We start from the raw sequence: 20,382 nt of genomic DNA on the forward strand, positions 1-20,382 counted from the left end.
CAGAAGTCCTTTGAGTGAGCTGGCCATTATAGTGGGGAGAGGCGGGAAGACGTTTCATGCCGCTAGTGTGTGGTGGACGGGGCCAAACGGGCGGGGCTTCTATGCGAGCTCACATGCATCTTGTTTATAAATGGTCAGATATCGAGCAGAGCAGCAGATGAGGAGAAAGCAGCCTCCTCGTCACAGGAGCTACACAGGGATGGTGCTCGGGAAACTCATGGATGCAAAAATACCTTTGGCACGGGACCCCAGAATCCTTCAGATGTCCAAGATAGCTCTGCTGCGCGTGGTAGTACAAAGCCATTCTGATCCTGCTCAGTGGGTTCAGGCACATGCAGCTGCTGCTGCTGGACAATATCCCATTTCATACTAAACTGCCCCGTACAGGCATATGCTGGCGCTGGGCAGTAGGGTGCAGTGGCATGCGGGTGCTCCATGCCTGGTACATGCATATACAGGTGCCAGGGGGGACATTTATTGGTGCTGTGTAGCAAGCTATGACTTTACATTTTGACTGCACCAGATGGTGGTACCACCTACACGGATCAGGAGCTTCCAGGCACCAGACTTCATGGTGCAAGAGCATAATGGTGCTGTGCGGTACGGGAATATATGTACTGGGGACAGGGGGGCACTTAGCACAATGTGTGCTCACACCCAGAGGGCTCCCAGGCAATTGAGCACAAATGATTTTCACCCTGAGAGGGCTCCGGGGCAGTTCAGCAGCACGGTGGATTACACACAATGGGCCCCGGGGCAGTTCAGTAGCGCGTGGGCTCACAACTCATGGGCAGCTCAGCAGGGCGGGGGCTCACACCCACAGGGCTTCCGGGCAGTTTAGCAGCGCCACCCTCTGGTTCATCACTGCCACCCTCTGGTTCATCACTGACACCCTTTGGGTTCACCACTACCACCCTCTGGTTCAAAAGGGGGTGGTGGTGGACAGAGCATCCGAACCAATCAAACACTCACACCCAGTCAACAGATCTGGGTTTAATCCATCACCGTTCTTTAGCCCACTCTGCCACCCCAGTTTAGACATGGCCATATGAAAATCAGTCTGACCCTGTGCCTCATGGGAACAGTCCAGACCGAACTGCCAAGCCACGCCTTCCCTGGACCGGAAACAAGCTTCCTAGGACCGGTTTCTGGCATTCCAGCCTTCTTCAGCCAGGCTTGCTTGAATCCAGTGGCAAAGTGAGCAAAGGACTCACGTCTGAGCATACCCTTCCACTTTATGGCAAACAAAGCGGTCCAAAAGGGTGTGGTGATGGACAGAGCATCCGAACCAATCAAACACTCACACCCAGTCAACAGATCTGGGTTTAATCCATCACTGTTCTTTAGCCCACTCTGCCACCCCAGTTCAGACATGGCCATATGCAAATCAGTCTGATCCTGTGCCTCATGGGAACTGTCCAATGTATGACATTGTTCTGCATTCTGTCCATCAATCACTGTTTTTGCATTTGTCACCCTCTGGTTCACCACTGCCACCCTCTGGATCACCACTGTCAGCCTCTGGTTCATCCCTGCTACCCTCTGGCTCATCACAGCAAGCTCTGGTTCACCACTGCCACCCTCTGGTTCATCACTGTCACCCTCCAGTAATCACTGCCACCCTCTGGTTCATCACAGCACTCTCTGGTTCACCACTGCCACCATCTGGTTCATAACTGCCACTCTCTTGTTCATCACTGTCACCCTCTGGTTCATCACTGCCACCCTCTGGTCCACCACTGCCACCCTCTGGTCCACCACTGCCACCCTCTGGTTCATCAGTGCCACCCTCTGGTTCACCACTGCCACCCTCTGGTTCATCACTGTCACCCTCTGGTTCATCACTGTCACCCTCCGGTTAATCACTGCCACCCTCTGGTTCATCACAGCACCCTCTGGTTCATCACTGCCACCCTCTGGTCCATCACAGCACCCTCTGGTTCACAACTGTACCTCTGGTTCATCACAGCACCCTCTGGTTCACCACTGTAGATTATGGGGAGAAAGCACACCTGCCCAGCCTTAACCGGGGGCTGGTTAATGTGTTACTGAATTTGAGCTTTAAGTCCGGCACCTGCTTCCTTATCTGTAAGTGCTTCCTGTTGAGGTTCAATTTTTGTGATAGCCTGGAGCATTGTGCCATACTTGTAACTATTCTCTGACCCTGCTTCGAGGGTCAGAGCAGGGTCAGAGAATAGTTGCAAGTAGGCAACAACTCTGGAGGCGCCGCTCAGGAAGCACTTACAGGGTTACAACAGGTGCCCAAGTTGAAGTTAATTTCTTTGTAACCATTTTGTAAATGATTACAAAGAAATTAGCTTCAGCCTGGGCACCTGCTGTAACCCTGTAAGTGCTTCATTTACTTCAGTTTTTGAAAATCCGTCCCACACGCAACTTCACAGATTTTTCTGCAATTTCGCGATATTCGCGGACCGCGAAATTGCAGAAAATCCGCAAATTCCACGAACTGAACGGATTTTACGCCCATGCTTAAACACCCGCACATCCACATCCTCGTCCCCGGATTTGTGCTCTGCCCCACCTGGGGTGTTGCTGTACCGGCTCGGCACTGTGTGCAACTGACACTTCAGGGACCGGATGTGGATTGTTGAGCCACACTGTGTACCACTGACACATCAGGTGCCGGAATGGTTAGGCCTGCCACACTGGGAGGCAGAGCATCACCAGGGGGCTGAGATGTGGATGGTGTGGGGGCAGCAGCATTCATCATCGTCACACCTTATGGCAGCGAAGCCATGATGAGGATCTGCAGGGCATTGGAGATCCCAGCTACATTCCACTAATGTGCAGCGGTGGCTGCCATCCTTTTCGCCTCCATCCGCACCATGTCCTCCATGAGCTTCCGCATGTGTGCCAGCTCACGGCTGGTTTCGCTGGAGCCACTCTGAGCGGACAGGTGTTCTTCTCTCATCATCGTGACTCCAGCTATGTCAGTCAGGGCTCGTTGGAGACCATGGAGAAGGCCTACGCACCCAAGGATGGCATCAAGTTTTGTTGCCTTGATGACAAAGCCCTACCACACCTGCTCTGCAGTCTCCCTCTGGCACACCAGCACAAGGCTTTGGAAGGGAGTGTGTTGTTCCTGGGAGTCTTGGGGGAGTGCCGTGTCTGCGGGTGCCCCCTGCATGGTGCTTTGGGTAGTCGAGTGGTCTCCTCGATGTAGCTGGGCTGGCCTGATCCTGGAAGTGAGTGGTGGATGAGGTCAATGATGTCTTGGATGGTTTTGGTATCAATGCTGGTGTTTTCCTCCTTGTCATCAGTGTGGAGTGGCTGGGACTGCTTTGCAGCAGGTATTGACAGTGCCCTTGCGATGTGAAGGGGAGATGGTGTATTACAATGTATCCACATGTATGTAGCCGCATGGCACATGTTGACATTCAGACAGCATGGCATTGTACATTGTGACAGTCTGTAGATCTGGGCGAGGACCCAGAGTCATTGTGGGTGTGCATTGTGCTCTGCTTGATTGTGCATGTGTGCCATTGTGCCCATCTCTACCCTTCCCCCCAGTACCTGGTGGTTACTCACCCTGGTTGTGTTGGGTAATGTCGAGCAGTTTCCGATCCCCCAACTCCAGCCACATTCTCCACACTGATGACTGTCGACACTAGGTGCTTCTTGTCATCCAGCTTGAGCTCTGGCGCTGGGTCCCCACCTCCATTCTGCGTTGCTGCCTTGTGGTTGGCGGAGAGTTTCTCCTTGGTCCTCTGCCTGATGTCATTCCATCGCCTCTTGACCTCGTCCATTGTCCTCTTTTGCTCAACGAACAGCATTCACTTGTCCACAATGTCCCGCCAGATTCCATTTTTGGTACCCAATGACACCTTGAAGGTGACGAACAGTTGTTGATGGTGTTCCATCACCTCCGTGACTAAGATCCTGTTCGACTTTGAACTGAACTTCGTCTTCCTCTTCTTCTTGTCCTTGCCCTTCCCTGTCCCCGAGGTACCAGGCTGGTCGTCCGGGGTGCTTGTGGGGTTGCGCTTGTCCACTGTGCCTGCTCCGGGTGCCTCCATGGTACTTGGGTGTTTCTACTTTTACGGTGATTTTTCCCACCTGCCAGTTGTGTGTTGCAGGCCTGGTGCTGCTTGTCACTGATTTCCTCATCGCGCTTTGGCCCATCGCAGGTTTTTTGGTGTTGTGGTTTGTGCTTTTGTCTTCATCGAGGTGGTTGTATCGCGGACATTGTCACTGGTTTCGGTAGACTATAGAATGCTACCACCGCATTGTGAATTCCACGTTGCCACCGGGATAATTTCCTGCAATAGGTTGAGATTTTGAAAGTTGTGTTGCGCTACTCGTGGTAGTTATCACACATTCTTGTGGATATACCCCTATGTTTTTACTTCCCTTTTCTGCCCAGGGCATCACCACCCACAATAAATGCTACATTTAAGTACATTATTGTCACCCTGTGTGGGAGAGTGCTTGGACCCGTGCACCGCAGTAGGAATGTGAAACCAGGCTGTGTAAAATACTACTATGCTGTGCTGTAGCTACATAATTTTCAGCAGGGCAGCACAACAACAGAATGTAAATATTTTTACTTTACAATGTCAGTCCTTAAGTGCACAAATAGGTATTAATTCGTATGTTTAATTCTATTTGTAAACATACTGTATCAGATGACGGGTGCATAACTTAGAAGCCTATGAAGCAGTTTGAGCATCAGGCAATGATCAAAGAATGCGATTCTGGAGTCACACGTGGTTGCCATCTTCCAGGCTCCTAGAATGAGTTGATTTTATTTGTCTCCTTGAGGTCTGGCCAGAGGCGTATGCGCAATGAATATTCCCACTCATCACGGATTGGTGCGTGGGCCTTTGCCTTTCGTATTCTAAGAATAATGTAGTATGGCCCTATCGACAAACCAATGGAAATTTGACAACTAAAAAAGTAGACTTTTAATCAAGTGATGAGCACAATTCAAACTCCTCAACCATACTTTCAAGACACTAAATAACAATGCCCCAGCATATCTGGACAATAGCATCTGCTCGAACAAACCTTCCAGATACCCCCGCTTGTCTTACTCCAACTTGTACTCATTCAAAACATACAGAATATCCGATTAGATGGTCAAGCCTTCATCTAACTCACTCCTAAAGAGAGGAATGACCTGAAGTTACACATAAGAGCCTTCTCCTCCCTTCTTGAATTCCATAAAAAGCCTTTTGAGTAGTACCTCTAGCCGTAGATACCCACACTGTGGGAATGTGTATACAAAACATTAAGCAATGGATCTTTGACTTTTTGATCGAAAGCTATTTAGAGTTGTATTGAATGATAGCTTGATACCACTGGCATTTTTGTTCATTTTTTTAATCAATTTCCACAATGTTTAGCAGAGGAGACATGCCCAGTTTATAGCAGTAGGCACGTCCAGAAAACGCTGTAAATTTCTTCCAGATTGACATTTCGTTTAAAATCTGAGTTATTCACTGAGCTAGCTCACGATCAAAATGATGTTATTGCCCTATGTTTCAAAACATTGGATCATCTATTGCTTATTCAATGAGGAACAAAGAAATGATTTTACTTTGAACAAAGTTAGCACGATTTCAAGTACAGTAATGAAAGCTTCAATTGCAAGTCTTACTGTAATATACTAATATCTAAAAATAAATGGACGTTGCGAATGTTTTACAATAGCGCGGACAGGTTTATACTTCTCTGCCTGCACAGTTGTTCCTACACACATTCTACTCTTAAAAACATGTTGAAATCTTTCAGAAAAAAATTGAAAAATATGATATATACAAACAAGTTTGCATAAAAAAGTAATAAATGCAAATGTCTTCCAGAAAATTGCATCAACAGATGGAATCAGCCCATTTCCAACAAATGCCTCTGGCTGTGCAGATGGTAATTATAGAATGTATGTAAATATGCAAGATCTGGAAAGCATAGCAAAATGCACCGCTGAACTCAGGCAGTGCAGGAATATACCGGTTCTGGCCCTTCGCAGCGCCCCTTGGCAATTCGCAAATTTGAGACGGAGATTTCTACATCACTATTAAACACCACTAGAAATCCTAAGGAATGCCAATGCTTTTTAAAGATGTGCTGGAAATCAAGTGCATTAAAGTTATTAAATTCACTACGTCTCTGTAAAATAGTGTTTATTTACTTCTAGTTTAGAGACAATGGACAGTATGCATTATATATGAGATTCATAATAACAACTGAACAGGGACATTCATTTGAGAGGGTTACAGTGTAGCAATTCTTTAATAATGAGTAAAACCACGGACGCCTTAACCAAATACAAATTATTACTAAATAGAGAGTAACAGGATTTACAATCTACTGTAGTGACTGCCTGGGGATCCGACCTGGAGGGAATCCAGCGGAACTATTCAGAAGAAAGCACATGCAGGCATATTTCTCTTTATTAAATGTGCAAAATGCGTGAGCATAAACATGAACTTCCCTTTGGTGGGTCATTGGGCAGTCTGCTTGCAGGTGTTGTACAATAATGCAGAATTGTCAATTTACATTCTACAGAGGTGGGGAAAGGAAAACTCTACTACAATTTAATCCTGAACACATTGTGATGTCTTTCATATATTGATTCTTCTTAAAACACTTAGCCAGTGGATTTGAAAGAAAAGTACATTTCAAATGTACATTTTAGATAGTATGCATGTTTGAAGTGTTGCTAACGTGAACTTAGACATTTTCAGTGTGTAATACTGATGCTAAAAGGTCCTTTACTCCTGAATTACTGGTTACAGGAGTTTCCAGCAGCAATTAAAAAAATACATGTTCAGTGGCAAATAGACTTTCCTGATTTCCCCCTCCAAAGACCTTTCATCAGCAAAATCTGCTGAAATGTTTGGGTGAGAAAGGTGCTAAAAATGAGGAATTACCACGGCATGAAAACTTCCACAGTAATTCTCCATTTCGCAGTGAATGATTAAAGTGCTCCTCATTTTACCAATATCTATGATTATTAGTAGTTCAGGGTGCAGGAATACTGCAGCGGTATTCTTAACCACTGAACTGCAGAGGCTTTTTCACCCCAGTGATGAGGTCTTTTTTTGGCTTTGGGGTACTGTTGCTTAGGACTACAGAACGTTTTTGTCACTTAAGGTATCGAGGTCAAATTCGAGTCCTTTTTTCCAGCTCCTTGGGGATTTTAGAGTTACCCAGGTTTGGGGATTCCCTCGGGAGGGCCCGAGAAAATAACCAAAATATAGGTAAAAGCGGTATTTTGTTGGGGGGGGTGGGGAGTGGTCCCCAAAAAACTGTGTTTTTCCCCGTAAAAATCTCATCAGTCAAAGTTTGCTATGCTAAAATCGTCATCTTCACAGTATTGAGGAATAGTCGAAGCTGCATCGAAAAATACTTTTTTTAACACCGTTTTTTAAAATTTTCTAAAAGGTAGCTAAGTTTTCGTGATTTTTGTACAATCAACCTACTTCCATTATGTTTGTGATAGAAACTAGTGGAAAACCCATGGGAGATGCCAGAGAGTTAAACATTTGAAAGGTATGACTTTAGCTAGGGGAAATTGGTGTAGATTTCCCAAGGTTTTCCCAAAGAAAGTAACAGTTGAATCAAAAATAAATAAGGAAAAATGGTTGGGAGAAATATCCATTTGTGAAAATGTTTTCAGCTGTAACTTCTTGTTATAATGACTGATTTGGAAAACAGTACTCCAGTACGTCCACTGAACTCCTATAGACCAGAGGATATATAGGTTTAGTAGGTTCTCCAAGGTCCATAGGTACCCAGAGCAAACAACTGAGCAGCACCGTACAATGTTTTTCATCGCGTGTTGACTATAAAGCAATTCATATGATAAAATAGATAGAGTACAAAATGGATATCACAGAAACCTATGCATTTTTGAAATATACTAAAGATACTGAGTTTAAGAGCAGTGGTTATCATACATTTCTTAAGCTGTGTGCACCCATACTAGCATGTGATTCAGATGGTGTGTTGCGAAATGTCCTCTTTCTTACACACAGTCTTGCATTTGGAAAACACAAATGCAAAGAAATTCAATTGGTGATAGCAAATGTTCTACTATTACGTATTCCCACATGTCTCCTGATAAAAATGGTACCCCATTTGTTTATCTGGGCCTAACACCTGCAATACAATACACCCCAAACACGACCTGCATATATCATATTTTTCCCAGCAGCGTCAATTTTTTTTATTTTTTACAATATGGGTAGATGCAGATTTTAGGTCAAGACATTTATGAAAACTAGACACGCCTGAGAAATAAGAGTGGTGTGAACTTGCATGGTTCTCAGCAAGTTATTTTATCCTGAAGCCCTGGCAAACAGCAAACATCTAAAAACACTCTTTTCTTTGCTTTTCTGTGTTGGAAAGCTCTGAAATCTGTGACCACACAATTCTGAGTGGTCAGTGTTGTGCATCTTGATAGAAATGGTGCCTCACTTGTTAAGATAGGCCTAGCCCTGCGACAAGCATGGGAACAAAACGTAGCATGGACAAATCACATTTTTCTACTGAAAAACAACCCTTTTTTACAGGTAGGTTAGCTGTGGATTTTGAGCCCTTGCTCAGCCGGCATCAAGCAAAACCTACCAAACCTGTACACTTTTGAAAATTAGACCTAGGAGAATTCACAGTGGAATGACTTGCGTGACTCTCACAATGTAATTTCACTCAGAAGTCCTTGCAAACCTCAAATATTAGTGAAAAACATACATTTCAGTCACATTTCTGTGATGATAAGGGTGGGAATCTATGGCGAGCCACACATTTCCAACCACCCAGCTATCCCTTAAGTCTCCTGATAAAAATGGTACCTCACTTATGTGGGTGAGCCTAGAAACTGTGACAGGAAAGGGCCCAAAATACAACATGGACAGATCTACAGGATACAAAAATGATACAAAATGGCCGACGGGTGAGGAGCTCGAAAAGGGGTGCTCCGACGATAGGGATCGAAAAATGCTCAAATATACCAATTAGACACCAGCCAGACCCAGATAACAGGAAGATAACAGGAACATTTGTACACAACAGAACAGAAACAGACTGATCCGGACCACTCACCTTCGTGGAAGGTCGTAACCTCGCTACGGAGGAGCTGCACGAACATAGAGGAGCCCGGGCATCACCGGATCCGGACCTCTCCTTGCGGGACAAGGTGACCGAAGCAGTTTTGATGTGAGGGGAGGAGAGCTTTGGATTCTCGAACACGCAAGAGACAGGTGATCGATTTTCACCGGCGCTGAGCAGACTGGAACGTCTCCTGCGAGTTCTCTACTCGAAGGGGAGGCAGGCACAAAAGGCATTGGAGGGAGCGCCCTCATTACCAGACACCCTCTCAACAGCTGGGGTTGGTGAAGGAACAGTTTCCCCTCACAAGCGGCGCGAACATTCGATCACTTTAATCCCAATGAGACTTTTGGTCGGGGCTCGAAGGTTGTGAGGACCCGCCCCTGATGCGAACGACTAGCACCGGAGCACGTCAGCCTGCATGTACTGCCTCACAGGTGTCAACTGTTGGGACCCCCTGTCACTCGCAACCTAAGCTCATAAGCATTGACTGCATTGACCGCAGTTCTAACTTTGGTATCATTGTTTTTTTTTTCACTGCTTCCATTTTGCCCAATTTATCGGCTTATGGAATTCCACTCACTTATTTCATTATTTCTTAAGGGGGCATTACAGGGACTCCATTTTGAAACTCAAGCATATGATTCTCATCAGATCCCCTTCACAGGCAAGACGGCACACAGAAAGAGAGAAAGGAATAATCTCCACTAGACCCTCCATGGAAAGGGAAAAAGGACCACCCCAATTCAGTGCATATAGAGAGAGACATATGACTGCAACCTCAAAACTGTCTCACTCATAGAAAGAGTGATAGGACTACATAGCAGTCCTCCAGAAAGACTCTAAAAATCCAGGGGCCTTCTTGCATTGGCTTCAATGTCCATAGGAATGGGCTACTCCCGAGGAGACATTGGAATAATCTTTGGAAAATAAATACAATTCACTACAGCATCCTATCTAATTACAGCCGGCTTAACCAATAGGCACAACAGGTCCCCTAACACCTCCCCCCTTTCCAACTACCTCTTGCCCTTTCCCTTTCCCGTCTCCTCTCTCCCTATCATTGTACTTGACTTTTCCCACTCCTATCCGCACAGGACTGGCCCCTTTACTAGACTCATCGTACGACCCCTCATTATTCCTCCCTTACGCCGCACATCACCCCTCCACTATTAGTGCTCTCCCCTTACCTGTCCACCCCTCCTTTAAGAACCATTAGCACAATGGAAAATGCAGGTCAACATACTTATAACATCAAGTACCCCCCTAACCTCTCAAAAAAAAGCAGCCAAATGTTTTGAACATTCGCTGCTAAAAACATATCCGAGGCCCTAATATCAGACCCCTACTACTCTACAAATAAGGGCACTTTATCCTATGACATTATTTTTTACACAAAGAGGAGAGTTCAATGGAAGAAAGCTTTTTAAGCCCTGCTCTCTGTTTCCTCATCCAGGAAAACAGCACACAGTCTCAAGATCTCTATCAGCCCCTCCCCACTTTACAATTCATCAGCGACAGACATCATTTATCATGATGGGATCATCCTCATGCAATCATAAGATCGAAATGTAATCCTACTCGACAACATCTTCCCTCTCATCAAAGATAAGGTCCTTAATCCCTTTCCCCTGCCACAGACACCCCAATCCCCATAACTCCCCCATGTCCATGCCCCCCCATGTCAACACCAATAACCCCCCCAGGACATTCTTCTTTGAACCTATCCTTCCACACCCCCACCTCAGTGCCAGGAGACATCCTAGTTTTTAAGAACCACACACACAACTCCTATCCTAGCATCCAATCAATTAACATCCCTTACAATTGACCCCCGTACATTAGGAACCCGCTCATGCCATGAATCTCGACGCACACCGCTCTGATACAGACCTCTCCCCCTTCTGCTTTTTCCCTCTCCTCCTCCCCGGACAGCCTTACAGGTAGTTTGCACTATGAAGACTCAGATCAATGCAACCCTCCCATGTACAACCCAAACCCATCCACGCCCCTAATCTTGACACGCACCCCTCCGATACATACCTCTCCCCCTCCCTCTTTGACTATTCCCCCCTCCCCGGACAGCCTGACTTGTAGACCTCACCCCCAGACTCAGATCACTCCTACCCTACAATATACACCCCAAACCCATCCACCCCTACCCTACCCCTAGACCAAACAATTAACACGCCTCCTACACCTGAGCCAAGACTCTATAAAATGCTTCTCCCACTACAATATATTAAAGATGACCTCCAAATGCTACAGAACCTGATCTGGCAGCAACACAAGATTAGACGGCATGCTGATGATAAGAGCTGGAACCATCACAGCAACAGCCCCATACTCCAGCATCAGGTACATTTACGATCCCCTAAGCATCCACCCCCAAGATGGAGATCAGTACCTAACCGCAATTCCACAACCTGACAGTTCTGCAGGAAAAATACTCTAACTGCCAAGGATTTACATTTCCTACTCCTTTCCTACCATCCTTCAACACCCAACCAAACCACAGTAGATCCGTTCAATCCGAATACACCCTCCCAAATCGAAACTATCCAACGCATGACACACAGAGCCCCTACTCACAACAACAGAGGTATAACCCTGGTGAATCTAATGTAAGTTCCATTAATACTGGAACCTCCGACTACCATCAAGCCACGTCTCAAATGCACTCTACTAAATTGTAGATCAGCCTCAAAACATGCAGCTGACATAGCTGACCTAATGCTCACTCATGAACCTGACCTCCTATTCCTAACCGAAGCATGGCTAAATGAGTCTTCCAATCCGATCCTAGAAATTCTGGTTCCCCGCGATCATGACATCACCAGATTAGACAGACCAGATAGATTAAAAGGCGGTATTGCCTGCATTTACCGGAACAGTCTCAGTGAACAGCTTACCTTCACCAGATCTATCCTCTTGTTAATACCTCTGCTTAGATATCACAGGGAATAACAAACCAATTTGCTCATTGCACATATTCTACCACCCGCCAGGCGATAACATCACCTTCATCAAGCAATTTATGGATATCGTGACCACTCATACTGGGCAACATAATACCCATTTATTCCTTGGTGAGTTCAATCTCCACTGGAACGACCCTAAAGATCCAGCAGTAAATAGCCTTAAAACATTCCTTTCCATCCTTGACCTCACCCAAATCTGCATTAACCCCACACATGTCAAAGTTCAACCCTTGACTTGGTTATTGCCAACCCAGAAGCTATCCAGCTTATTACAATCCTCCCTTGTGATTGGTTTGATCATCATGCCATCACCTTCTTTATCAAGGAATCAGTTTAACAGACCTATCCACATCTCCAAGGGTCAACCTCCTGCTCCCCCCTGAAGATCTAACTGATGTTCAAGCTTTGACACAACACTACTTCAACTCCATGTCCTCGATCTTAGATACAACTGTGCCTCTAAAATGGAAGAGGAACTCCACAAAAGATTCTAAACCTTGGTATGACAGCAGACTCAACAAGGACAGACGAGCCCTCAGATTAGCTGAAAGTCGTTGTAGGTCATCGCCTTCCACGGATCATCTCAATCTGCTCTGATCCATCAGAAACTCGTACTATCGAAAGATCAGACATTCAAAAGCAAACTTTAAAAAAATCAGCTAGCTCAAGCCAAGAACCAACCCAAAAAACTATTTGAACAAGTCAAAACTCAATCTAGTGGCTGCCCGTCCTCCCCAAGCTGGTCAAGGTATGCAACCCAGATGCGAGGAATTTTCCTCCTTCTTCACAAAACAAATGGAACTCCTGAAAACAGACTTACTTAAGGTCTCATTGACTCAGTCTGACTTTGTGAATGACTCAGCGTCCCACATTCTAGCAACCCCAATCACCGGATCATCTAAGCTTGCCCTAAAACATAACGCCTCCTGGGACACCTTCACAACTTATAGCGAAAAAGCAATACTAAAAGCACTCACGTCCTTGAACCCCTCCAACCACTTCTCAGACCCCCTTCCTGCAAACTACTTCAAAGATCTCATACCAGCGCTACTGCCCCTTTGGACAAAGATTATCAATACCTCCTTAGTCCAAGGAACTATTCCTGAACTTCTCAAATCAGGTCAAGTTTCCCCCATCCTAAAAAAGACGACAGCTGACCCAATGGACCTAAATAACTACCGACCATTTTCCAACAACCCAACTCTGGCTAAACTCCTAGAAAAATGTGTTCTCAGCCATTTAGACAAACACATCACCAACTTCCACCTGCTCAATAAATTCAAATCTGGTTTCCACGCAGGACATAGTACTGAATCGGCTATGACCCACAGAGTAGATGATGCACTAAGAATCCTAGACCACAACAAAACCTGCCTACTTATCCTGGTTGACTTATCTTCGGCCTTTGACACCATCAAACACGATAATCTTCTACATCTCTTGCAATACAGACTGGGCTTATCGGGGTCAGTACGAAATTGGTTTACCTCTTTCCTCCTTAATAGATCCCAAAGGTTCATGGTCAACCAATCTATGTCCACGACCGTCCCAGTCACATTAGGAGTCTTGCAGGGCTCCTCCCTCTCACTTACACTGTTTAACCTATTCATGGAGCCACTCACTGAAATTCTCGATTCATCCAATATCCACTTTCACATGTACGCAGACGACACACAAATATACTTAAAGATAAATTCTCCAGATGACATCAAATCTCACAATTTAACTTTGCAAGACACTCAGTTATGGTTCACTGAAAACCACCTCAAACTAAACTCCCTCAAAACGGAATTCTTACTAATCACCCCACCTAACCAACCAGCCAGCATACACGATTGACTTAACCGACTTACAGCGTTCAACTGCCAACCTCTTATAATAGATTCAGCAAAATCTCAGGGAGTAACTCTGGACAGTAACCTAAACATGCAAAAACACATCGGTGCCGCAGCAAAAGGAACAAACTTTCAGATGAGCACTCTGAGAAAATTAAAACTCTTCCTCCCAGTAAACGACTTCATTCTGGCAGTCCAAGCACTAGTAATTCCCAGACTAGAATATGGTAGTGCAACTCTCTGTGGACTTCCTAGATCTACATCTGCCCCCCTAAGAGCATCACTTAATTCAGCGGCCAGGCTAATCACAGGCTCCAAAAGAAATATCCACATCTCCCCTGACTTCAAAGCGCTCAATTGGCTACCCTTCGAAGCAAGAATTCAATTATAAATCGCCTGCATGACGCATAAAGCTATACATCACAACACCTGAGGTATCCGGCCCAGAAACTGGAGCTTTCATGTGGAAACAGATCATCCAGGAACGCCAGCAACCTTCTTCTGAATCCTCAAAGATTTGCCAAGAAGAAAACTTATAACCGTGCTTTCTTTGGTATTGCTCCAAGAATTTGGAATGCACTACCCCCAGAAACCAGACTTAACCCTTCAACTGCATTCTTCTAAAAAGAAGTAAAATCTCTTCTCATGTCCAAATTCACTTGAACATGGATGCGGACACTTAGAACAACCAGCTGGAACTTAAGACTTTATTTCAAAATACTAGGTTTCTTATGTACATTGTCTCCTTTGTTTAACTACCTCACTTGTAAAGCGCTCTGATACCCGCAAGGGTCATGTTCATGCTATATAAGACCTTCAAAATAAAAACAAAAAAAATAAACATTTTCCAATGAAAAAAAGCCTTTTTTCAATTTGGTTAGCAGTGGATTTTGGGTCCTAGCTCAGCTGCCACCTAGGGAAACCTTTTGAAACTGAACATTTCTGAAAACTAAACATCTGGGAGAGTCAAAGGTGATAAGATCTCATGGCCTGCAACTCACTTCCTATGCCGATGACATGCAGATTGTGTTGTCCATACAACAAGGGGCGCAAGTGGATATGGCCGTGAGGTGCCAGGATTGTCTGAAAGATATTGCGGGTTGGATGGTCTTGAACTGCCTCTAATTGAATGCAGGGAAGACCGAGGTCATGGTATTTGGGAATAATCCTAACATCCGGAATTGGGATATGTGGCCTGAGGCACTGGGGAAGCCACCAGTCCCCCCGTGCAAGGCAAAGTATTTGGGCGTAATCATGGACCAGAAACTGGATTTAGGGAAGCAGGATACTGAGAAAATTCTGTCGCGTTTGGACTACTGTAATAGTCTGTACCTGAATCTGAAAAAAAACACCTGTGCAGACTACAGATGCTTAAAAACAAGGCGGCGAGACTGCTAACAGGCATTCCAAAGTTTGCCTCTGTACGAGAGGGATTACGGCAATTGCATTGGCTGCTGGTACCCAGACGAGCTCAACTTCAGGCGATGTGCACGGTATTCAAAGCATTGAAGGGCAGTGGCCCAGAGATTCTGATCAGGTGCTTTAATTGCTATGTGCCTGGGAGAGGACTGCGCTCCGCCCAAAGCAGACTAGTGCCGGTGCCCCAAACAAAAAAGGTCAGTTGGGGAGGAAATACCTTTTCATACAGTGCAGCGAAAGCTTGTAACAGCCTGCTGGCACATATTAAGAAGGCCAAGGAGCTCTTCTCTTTCAGAAAGAGGCTGAAGACTTGGTTATTTAGGGATTAAACCCCTCGCACTCCAGGGAATCAGTGTGCAGAGCCAGGACATCCTTGGGTATAAGTGCGCTTTATAAGCTCCTAATAATAATAATAATAATAATAATAACTTGGGTGGCTCTCATAAGGTTATTTTACTCAGAACCCCTTACAAACCTCAAACATTGCCTAAAACACACATATGTTCCTCACATTTCTGTGAGCAAAATTTCTGGAATCTGTGAGAAACCACAAATATCGTACCACACAGAGTTCACGTTCATCTCCTGGTAACAGCAGTGCCCCTCCTGTGTAGGTTGGCCAAGAGACTGCGACTCAAATGTTCCTAAGCTCTACTTGGAAAGATCAGCGTTAGGGGGCAATGTGATATTAGGGGATGGGCTGGGTAGCCATCCATTGAAACCTACTAATGACAGACATTTTTGAACTAGACTCCCAGGGGATTGCAGGGTGGTGTTCCTTGCATTTATCTCACAACGTTTTCTTTCTTACAGTTCCTTACGAACTCAAACTTTGACTAAAATCACTCCTTTCTGTAATGGAAACTTCCAGAATCAGCAGGAATCCACAAAACTTCTACTACCAAACTTTAACCCACTTGTGTTGATAAAAACACAGCCCTGTGTGTGTAGCTGGGCAAGTGAGAGTCCCATTGCGAACACAGAATGTGTTACTCTGGAGATCACCTGGGCACTTGCACACTCTGGCACTGGCAGCTTCATCGGCAGGGTGTACACAAGAAAAGGAGTCCCTGTGATGTCCCTGGACAAGGGGCACTCCATAGGCAGCTGACCAAGTTTGGAGCTTGGACCTGAAGCAGGGAGGGCTCTGTTGGATTTTTAAAGGAGGTCCAGGTTGGTGTTGCCAAATTTTGGCAACTTACAGAAGGGTCTTTACAACATCTAATCAAACCTTCTTGCCTAGGTGCCTGCATGCTTGAAAGAAATGTAAATGTGCACAGCAAGGTGAGCCAGCATTGGATTTATTCGAATCTTCTTGATGACAGATGCATTCTTTTGACTGGTACTGCAAGGAAGTTACCAGCTGAGTTGTTAAATGTGGGCTTTTGAAGGACAGTTACAAAACTAATTATTGCACTATTTACAGTCTGGGTATTGCTAAAAATCTATAATTTGGAAGCACTTTTTGATCTTAAATCTATTCGTGAGATTTGTAGAAACCTTTCCTGCACTATGTGTTATGCAAGTTTAAAATAATATTTCAATATTCAGAATGCTTTCTGTCTTAGACACAGTCCTTGTAACACTAAACAAACACAAATCACTATTTTCCACGGCACCAACCAGGATTAAATTATTTCGCTCTCTGGTTACAGATAAAGACCTCATCAGTGCATTAACTAATAGAGGTTAATAGTGCATTTCTCTCTTATTAACTTAACTTGCATTTATTTAGCATTTAAGCTGTACATTATTTTATATGTAGTAATCTGAAGGTGTAAGACCGAAAAAAGTTAGAAGATATTTTTTAGCATCCATTTGAACCCACGCCCTTGTTTACCTGACCCTTCCCTTTTTGGACACAGCATCACAGTTCCTAAACTTTTTTTTTAACACACTTTGAATGCTGTTCCCAATTGTAGGATAAATTGGAGAGGAACAAATACATTTCCATTTATAAAAAACAACACCTTCCCCAATGTAGTTTACATTGGATTGGGCACGGTAAATTACATCACTTTATTGTCCAAGGTATTCCAAATGCAACTTCGATTGATGTGCCACTAGTAAATTGACCCCATTCAATGTCCAACACGTTCCCCAATGTATCTTACCTTGGAATGGGATTAAGTGATACATTCTCTTTAAAGTGTATAGTATGTAGGTTATAGGATAGTGTTGCTGCATTGTATTATTACAAATAATGTTTACACATTTTATTTTGAATGTCAGATTTATAGTAACACTAGTAGAGACCGTCTAAACACACTTTCACATTTACCATAGGTTTAACATATTTTTAACTTTTTACATTTTTAACACACGTTTTCCACGTTTTTTTAAATAAATAAACCTTATATTATTTGTTTTTATATTTTTACAACATGTTTATAGCTTGAACATTAGCAACACATTTCACAAGTACATTTCACATTTCACAATTTTCAATCATTTTTTGAACAAAGACATTTTAGTTTTTTACAAACAGTTTTAATTTTTTGGGGAAACAGGCATATTTCGTACATATTAACAGGTAGAACAACATTTTTAAGTTTATAACATTTAAATCAGATAGAATACATGTTCAACTTTATTTGAAAGTATTGTTAAACATAGTACAATTATTTATACACTTAGGGCCCCATTAGGATGGCGGGCGGATTGGAAATCGGGACCGCCCGCCCTAAGGGCGGGGGTCCCGCACACACCATTAGGATGTGCCCGCCACAGTGGCGGGCACATCCTGTATTTATAGTATTGTGGCAGGCGGAGCTCTCTGCTCCGCCCGCCACAATACTAAAAATGCTTAGCAGCATTTACATAATCAAAGCGGCAGGCACCACGCGGTGCCTGCCGCTTTGATTATGCAAATGCTGGGGGGTACCACAGGTACCCCCTGTGTGCCACCCCCCTTTGGCCTTCACTCCGGGGGTCCACAGGGGGCCCTCAGAGTGAACACCGCCTGCCTTTCTGTGGTGGCATTGCCGCTGTGGAAAGGCATTGCACACTTGCCATTGTAATATGGCTGGCGGTGTCTCATAGACACCGCCACCATATTAATCATTTTCCGCCCGGCCGCAATGTGACCATTCTAATATGGCGGGGGGGATAGAGGGAAGGATGGCGGGCGGATTTCTCCCGCCAGGCTGGCGGTCGCTACCGCCAGCCTTGCGGGGGCAATCCGCCCGCCATCCTAATGGAGCCCTTAATGTTTTTCTGTTTTACATGTATAGTCAGTAATTTTTATTTTTATTTCTCCTACATTTTGTATTATCTCTATCTTGCTTTTTTAGTCTATTCCTCTAATTTTTAGAAACTTCGTTGCTGTAGTTTGTATTTTCCTGCTGCCACCCTACAGATCAGGCAAACATAATTTTAAGTAACTTTTTGTGTAAGAAGTGGTAAGAGGGGGTTCGGAGGGATGTGTTACAAGTTATTATAGGAAGTTGAATGTTTAACTGTGTTAGGTTGTAGATTGAGGTTTTGTGGTGTAATGCCGAGGTCTTAGCAGGAAATGTATGGGCAAACGTAATGTTTTGCTGTGAATATTCCTAGTATTTTCTTTATATATATATATATATATATATATATATATATATATATATATATATATATATATATATATATATATATATATATATATACACACACACATACAAGCATATATTTATATATTCACTGAAAAAAACCATAGGTTTCTGCCACGTTATAGTTAGGAATTAGCATTTAAAAAACCTTAGAAATTCACTGAAAAAACCATAGGTTTTAGCCACGTTATAGTTAGGAATTAGTATTTCAAAAACCTTACAAATTCACTGAAAAAACCATAGGTTTCACACATGTTATAGTTAGCTGGATATTTCACTCATACAAAACCATTGAAATGCCCCTGTTATAGTTAGTTCAGCTAACTATAACTCGCACGCCCGCAATGCACTGCTAACGAAGTCACATATTACATCACTCATGACATGGCCAGTGACATCACTCATGACATCTCAAATGACATCACTGATGACATCATCCATTGAATGTGTGTCTTTCTAAAAAATAAATATTTTTTATATATGTATATCTAAAGGTCAAATGGTAGAATAAATGGGTAATTTAGTGTCTAAATGGATGTTTTTTTGTAAAATTGATTGTATAACTGACTTATTAAGTGTATCTTAGTGAATACATGTATTAGCGAGTAATGTTTAAATATGTAAATATCTGTATCAGTGTCTCACTTTGTCTATAAGTGGCTGCATGGGTTGGTGAGTAGCTACATGAGTGTCTATATGGGTTATTAGTTGGTTTTTTGAGTATCCACATTTTGTAATAATAATAATCCACATTTTGTAAAGCGCGAACCATCACCCGTTAGGGTCTTTAGGCTCTTGGGGCCGTCAGGAAGATTAAGCAAGCTATTGCCCAGAGTCACATGGTACTGGGCTAATCTGCCGCCGGCCCTGGGGATCTAACCGTGATCCCCAGATTCCGGAGTCAATCACCCTGGCCGCGGCGCCACACCTCTCCCCTTGTATCAGTATGAGTGTCTGTATGGTTTAGTGGAGGGTATTACTTAGCGCATAGATACATGAATGACTGACTCACTGTTTGTGTGTGTTTTGAAGACAGCCTGTGTGCAGGACTATATGGGTGGATGAGTGTGTGTATGGGTGTGTTAGTGAGTGAATGACTGTCTCAATAGTGTATTTATGAGTAAATACATATGTTTTAATCTACTATATGTGAATATTGATGTATATACGTGATTATATGTGAGAGTGAGAGATTGGAAGAGTTCCTGTATAAATAAGTATGTGTTTCTATAAGTGATTGTTTAAGAGAGTAAGTATGTGTACATTTCTGTAAAAGTAAGTGTAGTGGTGTGTGTATAGCTGTATATGCAAATAAATGGATGTTCGATAGTTTATTTACTTGTGTGAGTATGTATGTGAGTAACTCTATGGATGAGTGTTGTTGTGTAACAGGATGTATAGGTGTATGAGTACATATGATGAGTGAGTACATGTGTGAGTGACTATATAGAACTGTTGGTGAATGAGTGGATGTGTATGTCGATGTTG

This window comes from Lissotriton vulgaris, chromosome 11, assembly GCF_964263255.1.
Source record: "Lissotriton vulgaris chromosome 11, aLisVul1.2, whole genome shotgun sequence".
Taxonomy (NCBI): Eukaryota; Metazoa; Chordata; class Amphibia; order Caudata; family Salamandridae; genus Lissotriton; species Lissotriton vulgaris.